The sequence below is a fragment of the Lontra canadensis genome, unplaced genomic scaffold (assembly GCF_010015895.1).
Source record: "Lontra canadensis isolate GAN:19392208 unplaced genomic scaffold, GSC_riverotter_1.0 scaffold154, whole genome shotgun sequence".
Classification (NCBI taxonomy): Eukaryota; Metazoa; Chordata; class Mammalia; order Carnivora; family Mustelidae; genus Lontra; species Lontra canadensis.
In genome coordinates this window covers 1,649,887-1,658,606 of record NW_022631148.1, presented here as the reverse complement: position 1 = coordinate 1,658,606, position 8,720 = coordinate 1,649,887, and positions in this window count along the sequence as shown.

Below are 8,720 nucleotides of genomic sequence, written 5' to 3'. Positions count from 1 at the left end.
TCCCCATGGCCAGTCTTTAGGTCATCTATTTAGAAACAGAAAAATAAGTACAGACAGCTAGCCAGTGAGTTTAAGGTCCTGTTTTTTAGTTTAGAAAACCCATGCATTCACTAGAAGACCAAGGATTGTTTTTCAATATTGAGATGCTTAAACTATTTAAAATAAATTGAACCTCAGAGTGTGATGAAGAGCCACATTCCCCATGGAATTTGTTGTCTCTAGTGTAAAACTCTACCATAAAAATTGTGAGTTAGGAAAAGGTTCAAGACGTTTTTCAATTATTTCAGCTGGAGAACTTTAAGAAGTTACAAACACCTAATTATTATGCTCTAAGAGAGGAAAGCTAAAGACATGGCAAATATATTCATGGATACGAATATAAGATGTTGCATTAGAAATACAAAACCCAAAAAAAAAAATTTTTTTTTAATCAGAAACGAGTTAAATGAGAGTTGATTAAACTCAGGAAAAAATAAAATAAAAAGACAAAAAATCATGTCAGAAATGAAAATTAAATTACCAAAAGGAGAAGAGTCTAATTAAAATATAATAAAGAGCATGAAAGTAAATCAGATAATCAAAGGAAATAAAATGACATTTTAAAGAAGTTAGGGGAACCTGGGTGGCCCGTCAGTTAAGCATCCAACCCTTGATCTTGGCTCAGGTCATGATCTCAGGGTCATGAGATCAAGCTCCGCATCAGGCTCCTTGCTCAACACAGCGTCTGCTTGAGATTCTCTCACTCCCTCCCCACCACCTCATTCTCTATAAATAAATAAATAAATAAATAAATTCTTTAAAAATAAAAAGTTAAAAGGGCCAAAAGAGAGGGGTGGAAATGGTAGTTAGACCAAGGAGGCTTAACACACATATAATTGATGTCCAAAAAAAAATCAAAACAATAAAATAGAACCAATATTTAAAATCCAAAAAATATTTTATAAACTTAAAAACACCTAAGGCTACACATTGAAAGGATCCACTGGGTACCAGGAGAAGCTAACAGATCAATCAACCCAAGATGTATCCTAGTAATACTATTAGACATTAAAGATAAAGAAAGAAATCCTCAGGAACTCTAGGCAAAATTATGACATAACGTACAAAAACAAAAGACTTGTAGTGGCATTCAACTTCCCAAAAACAATACAAAGCAAGGCAACTGTGTAGCAGCATTTTCCAGATTATTAAGAAAGTATAAACCAGAATATTGGGGTGCCTATGTGGCTCAGTGGGTTAAAGCCTCTGCCTTCAGCTCAGGTCATGATCCCAGGGTCTTGGGATCGAGCCCCGCATCGGGCTCTCTGCTCATCAGGGAGCCTGCTTACTCCCCTCTCTCTCTCTCTGCCTGCCTGTCTGCCTGCTAATGATCTCTGTCTGTCAAATAAATAAATAAAAATCTTTTAAAAAAAAAAACAGAATATTATACTTAACCAAGCTGTCTTTCAATAAACAAAGTTTTGATCAGGTAGTAACCCAAAAATACTGTACATAAGCATCCTTTCTGAAAAATATACTATATAATGAGTTTAATTGGGAAAACTTCAATAAAAGGACAGTCAGTTCTATCAGGTCTTTCTTTTTCATGTGTTTCCAAGACTTTGTTGTTAGGTGCATATGCTATTAGGATTATTATGTCTTCTTCGTGAACTGATCCATCTATCTTCTATGTAATATCCCTCTCTATCTCCAGTAATATTCTTTGTCCTAAAGTCTGTTTTGTCTGATATCAATATATTTGCTGTAGCTTTTATTGATTAGTGCATTTATTATGTATCTTTTTCCATAATTTTACTCCTAATGTATGTATGTCTTCATATTTGAAAAAATGCCTTACAGGCAAGATAAGTTTGGGTTTGGTATTTCATACAATTTAAATATTTTTAATAAGTGTTTAAGTCATTACATTTAGTGTAAGTATTGACTGGTTTAATTCAAACATCTATAATATAATATATATTATATGTTAAATGTTATTTTTTTCTGTATGTTCCATTGTATTTTGTTATCTTATTCCTCATTCTCTGCCTAATTTTGAATTAGTTTATTTTTATGATTCCATTTTACCTTACTACATATTATTTGTTTCTTTTTAAAATATTTTAGTGGTTGCTAACATATAATATATGTATGCATATACAATATTATGGAGACTATATTATATAACATATTATGTCTTTCATTTATTACCATCTACCTTTAAGTGCTTTTATGCAACTTCATACAGTCTAAGAACCATATAGCACTACACTTCCAATTCCTGCTTCCCATTTCTTGTGATATTTTCATGTAATTTACTTGTGCACATACTACAAACCTATAACATATTGCTCCTACTTTTGCCTTAAAAACCACTTAAGAGCAGGGCACCTGGGTGGCTCAGTGGGTTAAGTCTCTACCTTTGGCTCAGGTCATGATCTCAGGGTCCTGGGATCGAGCCCTGCATTGGGCTCTCTGCTCAGTAGGGAGCCTGCTTCCCCCTCTCTCTCTGCCTGCTTCTCTGCCTACTTGTGATCTCTCTGTCAAATAAATAAATAAAATCTTTTTTTAAAAAAATCACTTAAGACGGATGCCTGGGTGGCTCAGTCGGTTGAGCCACTGCCTTCGGCTCAGGTCATGATTCCAGGGTCCTGGGATCTAGTCCCCGATCTAGACTCCTTGCTTGGCAGGGAGCCTGCTTCTCTCTCCGCCTCTGCCTGTCACTCTGCCTGCTTGTGCACATGCTCTTGCACTCTCTCTCTCTCTCTCTCTCTCTGATAAATAAATAAAATCTTTTTTAAAAAATTACTTAAGAGCAACTAAAATAAAAAATATAATCCTTTATATCTACCCTTTTTTAAAACCATTCTGAAGCTCTTCACTTGTTCATATATATTCAACTTTCAATCAAATAACATTATATTGAAAGATAGCAGGAGTAGAGGACCCTATTTCAACCAGTCCCCTGAATTGAGCTGGATATCTATCAGACAACTCTGAATACCCACAAAATCAGCCTGAGATGTAAGAAGGTATATCCATATCTCTACAAACAAAATATCTCCAACAATTGGTTTCAAGGCATGAGGTGGGGTGTGGGAGGAAGGTGCATAATTCTGGGGGCAGATTTTGGAAGACAAATGTAAGGGGGAGGGAGCCTCTAGGATCCTGTACTCCCTGAGTGCAAAAGGCTCCCACACTGGAGACGAGGCACAGACTCCCAGACTGCTAGCAGTGGGGATAGGACTTTAGGGTAATCCTCCAGAATGAAACCTGGAACTGTGGGGGCACATGTTCAAACTGGGGGCAGCTGGCAATTTAGAAGCACAAAGGGCAGAGATGTGCCTAGACCTGGAAGCAAGGGCTGAGAGTGCTGCTGTGGGATGCACAACACAGGACACTGTGGTTTTTAGTAGCACAGACAAAAACAGAGTCAGTGTGGCCTGAAGGTCCTCTGGAGAACAGACTGCAATCTTTCTGTTCTGAGACAGAAGTTTGGATACAGTCACTTCTGCTCTGACTCTTGAAAGAGATGCGGAAAGCTGCAGTGAAAGTCCCCAGAGAACAAAGCCCCCCCCCCCAAAAAAATGGTTCTCACTGAACCCATCCCTCACCACAGGGGTAGGACACCCTCCCCAAACAGGGTTGTCTGAGTAACAACACCACAGGCTCCTCCCCTAGAAGACAGTCTGGAAGAACAAGAGGCTGACAACCCTAAGATCCCTATAACAGGCGCATCTTACTTCAGTTGTCGTCAATAATCTGGACTCTGTACATTCCCTCAACCAACCATCAACAGAATGACTAAGAGGAAGAACTTCCAATACAGGAAAAATTCAGAGACTATGACCTCTGCCACAGAACTAATGGATACGAATATAAGCAAGATGTCAGAAATAGACTTCAGGGTAACAGTTATGCGGACAATACCTAAGATGGAGAAAACCATTAATGACAACATAGGTTCTCTAAGGGCAGAAATGAGAGCTGATCTGGCAGAACCTAAAAATTCTATCAATGAGATCTGATCCAATCTAGATAGTCTAATAGCTAGGGAAAATGAGGCAGAAGAATGAATTAGTGATCTAGAAGACAAACATAGAAAAGAGGGAATAGGAAGAGGCCTGGAATAAACAGCTTAAAATCCATGAAAACAGAATCAGAGAAATAAATGATGCCATGAAATGTTCCAATGTCAGAATTATTGGGATCCCGTGGGGGCAGGGAGAGGGGGAGGACTAGAAGATACATTTGAACAAATCATAGCTGAGAACTTCCCTAATCTGGGTATGAAATAAACATTTGTGTCCTAGAGTCAGAGAGGTCCCCTCCCAAGATCAAGGTGAACAGACTGATGCCCAAGCATATAATAGTTAAACTCACAAATCTTAAAACCAAGGAATCCTAAGAATTTTAAGAGCAAGTAGAGGGAAAGAGACTCCTTACATACAGAGGGAGAAACATCAGAATAACATCAGACCTGTCCACAAAGACCTGGCAAGCCAGAAAGGGCTGACAAGACATATTCAGGGTACTAAATGAGAAGAACATGCAGCCAAGAATACTTTTTCTGGCAAGGCTGTCATTTAGAATGGATGGAGAGATAAAGAGCTTCCAAGACCTTCAGAAATTGAAAGAATATGTGACCAGTAAGCTGTGCTTGTGAGAAATATTAAGGGGGGGTTCTATAAAAGGAGAAAGACCCCAAGAGTGATATAAAACAGAAATTTACAGAGACAATCTATAGAAACAAGGACTTTGCAGGCAACATGATGACAGTTAATCATATTTTTCAATAATCACTCTCAATGTGAATGGCCTAAATCCTCCCATAAAACAGGACAGGGTTGCAGATTGGATAAAAAGACAGGACCCATTCATATGTTGTCTACAAGAGACTAATTTGGAAAGATACATCCAGACTGAAGGTGAAGGGGTGGAGAACCATCTTTCATGCCAAGAGACCTCAAAAGAAAGCTGTCATAGCAATTCTCATATCAGACAAATTAGATTTTAAGCTAAAGACTATGGTTAGAGATACAAAAGGACACTGTATCATTCTTAGAGTGTCTATCCTACAAGATCTAACAATTGTAAATATCTATCCCCCCAACATGGGAGCAGCCAACTACATAAACCAACTGTTAACCAAAATAAGGAAACGTATTGATAATAATATGTAGATAGTAGAACTGAACACGCCTCTCTCAGCAATAGACAGATCATCTAAGCAGAAAATCAACAAAGGAACAAGAGCTTTGAATGACACACTGAACCAGATGGACTTCATAGATATATACAGAACATTCTACCCTAAAACAACAGAATACTCTTTCTTCTCAAGCACACATGGAACTTTCTCCAGGATAGACCACATACTGAGTCACAAATCAGGTCTCAACTGATACCAGAAGACTGAGATTATTCCCTGCATTTTCTCTGCATATGTGGCCTGCATATTCTCAGGCCACAGTGCTTTGAAACTGGAACTCAATCACAAGAAAAAGTTTGGAGAGAAATTCAAACACTTGGAAGCTAAAGACCATCCTGCTCAAGAATATTTGGGTCAATCAAGAAATCAAAGAGGAGCTTAACTCATGGAAACCAATGAGAATGAAAATACATCAGTCCAACTCCTATGGGATATGGCAAAGGAAGTCCTAACAGGAAGTATATAGCCATCCAAACCTCACACACACACACACACACACACACACAAAAAAAAAAAAAAATATATATATATATATATATATATATATATATATATATATCCCAAAAGCATAAATTATCTTTACACTTTAAACAACTAGAGAATCAGCAACAAATCAAGTCTAACCTTTGCATGAGAAAGGAAATAATTAAAATTGGAGCAGAGATCAATGAATTAGAAACCAGAAATAATGCAGTAGAACACATTAACAAAACTAGAAGCTGGTTCTTTGAAAGAATTAATAAGATCGATAAACTGCTATTCAGTCTTATCCAAAAGAAAAGAGAAAGAACCCAAATTAATAAAATTATGAATGAAAGGGAAGAGATCATGACTACCACTAAGGAAATAGAAACAATCATCAGAAATTATTATCAACAGATATATACCAATAAGTTAAGCAATCTGGAAGAAATGGATGCATTCCTGGAAACCTATAAACTACCAAGGCTGAAACAGGAAGAAATTGACAGCTTGAATAGACCAACACAGTAACAAGATTGAAGTAGTGATCAAAAGCTTTCCAAAAAACAGGAGTCCAGAACCTGATGGATTCCCTGGGGAATTCTACCAGTCAAAGAAGAAATAATACCTATTCTCCTGAAGTTGTTTCAAAAAATAGAAACAAAAAGAAAACTTCCAGACTCTTTATATGAGTCCAGCATTACCTTGGTCCCTGAACCAGGCAAGGACCCCATCAAAAAGGAGAATTTCAGACCAATATCCCTGATGAATATGGATGCCAAAATTCTCAAAAAAAGATCCTAGCTAATGGGATCCAGCAGTACATTAAAAGGATTATCCACCAGGATCAGGTGGGATTTATCACTGCGATGCAAAGTGGTTCAACATTTGCAAAATCAATCAATGTGATAGAATACATAAATAAAAGAAGAGAAAAGAACCACATGGTGCTCTCAATTGATGCAGAAAAAGCATTTGACAAAATACAGCGTCCTTTCCTGATTAAAACTCTTTGAGTATAGGGATAAAGGAAACATTCCTCAATTTCATAAAATCCATCTATGAAAAACCAACAATGAATATCATTCTCAATGGTGAAAAGCTGAGAGTCTTTCCCTTAAGATCAGGAATACAACAAGGATGCCCACTCTTGCCACTATTGTTCAGCATTGTACTGTAAGTCCTAACAACAACAATCAGACAACAAAAATAAATCAAAGATATTTAAGTTGGCAGAGCAGTTAAACTCTCTCTCTTCACAGATGCCATGATACTTTATGTAGAAAAACCCAAAAGAGTCCACCCCTAAATTAGAATTCATACAGCAATTCAGTAATGTGGCATGATACAAAATCAAGGCACAGAAATCAGTTGCTTTCCTATACACTAACAATGTAACTGTAAAGAAGAAATTAGAGAATTGATTCCATTTACAATAGCACCCAAAACCATAAGATATCTTGGAATAAACCTAACCAAAGAGGTGAAGGATCTATAGTCTAGAAACTACATAACACTTATGAAAGAAATTGAAGAAGACACAAAATGATGGAAAAACATTCCATGCTCATGGATCAAAAGAATGAACATTGTTAAAATGCTATGCTGCCCAGAACAATCTATACTTTCAACGCCATCTTGACCAAAATACCAATGACATTTTTCAAAGTGCTGGAACAAACAATCCTAAAATTTGTATGAAACCAGAAAATACCCTGAATCACCAAGGAAATGTTGCATTAAAAAAAAAATTTTTAAAGCTGGGGGCATCACGTTGCCTGATTTCAAGTTACATTACAAAGCTGTGATCACTAAGACAGTATGGTACTGGCACAAAACCAGATATACAGAACAATGGAACAGAATAGAGAGCCCAGATATGGACCCTCAATGCTATGGTCAAATAATCTTTGACAAAGTGGGAAAAAATACACAGTGGAAAAAATGGTCTCTTCAATAAATGGTGCTGGTAAAATTGGACAGCTACGTATGGAAGAATGAAACTCAACCATACTCTTACACCATACACAAAGATAAACTTGAAATGAATGAAGACCTAAACGTGAGGCAGGAATCTATCAAAATCCTAAAGGAGAACATACGTAATAACTTCTTCAACAACAGCCACAGTAACTTCTTTCAAAACATGTCTCCAAAGCCAAAGGAAACAAAAGCAAAAATGAACTTTTGGGACTTTATCAAAATAAAAACTTCTGCACTGCAAAGGAAACGGTCAACAGTACAAAGAGGCAACCCAGGGAATGGGAGAAGATACTCACAAATAACACTACAAACAAAGGGCTGATATCCAAGATTTGTAAGAACTTCTCAAACTCAACACCCAAAAAACAAATAATCAAGTCAAAAACGGGCAGAAGACATGAACAGACACTTCACCAAAGACATACAAATGGCCTCTATAGAGAATATCTTACAAGTGAGCATGAACTCCCCTTGTGTCTGTGGCTCTCAGGCATTCTATACTCTCATGCTAGCCCACATATGGCCTTTAAGCAATTCACTTATTTTTTTTTAACTTATCTGTATTTTTCTTACCACTTATATGGCTCTTGGCATTTCTTCCTTTAATGCTTTCCAGTGAAACAGTGCTGTGTTTCATCTCTGCTTGGAGGGGTCTATATTTCGGGATATTTGGTTGCTCCAAAACCTCACCTTTCTACTACATTACCAAAAAAAGTTATGAATTTATAATTTATCTAGATTTTCCTGTTCATAGTATACAAAAAACCCCCTTTCCAGTTTTCTACATTCTAGGCATAAGTAGAAAACCTATAAATAAATCTTCAAAATGTTTGTAAGACCCCAACACTGAAAAGTAGAAAACATTTAGAAAGCATTTAGAAAAATTAAAGAAGACCTACATAAATTAAAGGATATACCATTTAAGATTCAAGGTTATTAAAGTGCTAAATATACCCAACTTTATCAATAGGTTTATTATAATCCCAAATAAAATCCCTGAAGATATTTTGTGGAAATTTATAAGCATATTTTATAATGTACATGAAAACACAAAAGGCCAAAAATAGCTAACCCAACTTTAAAT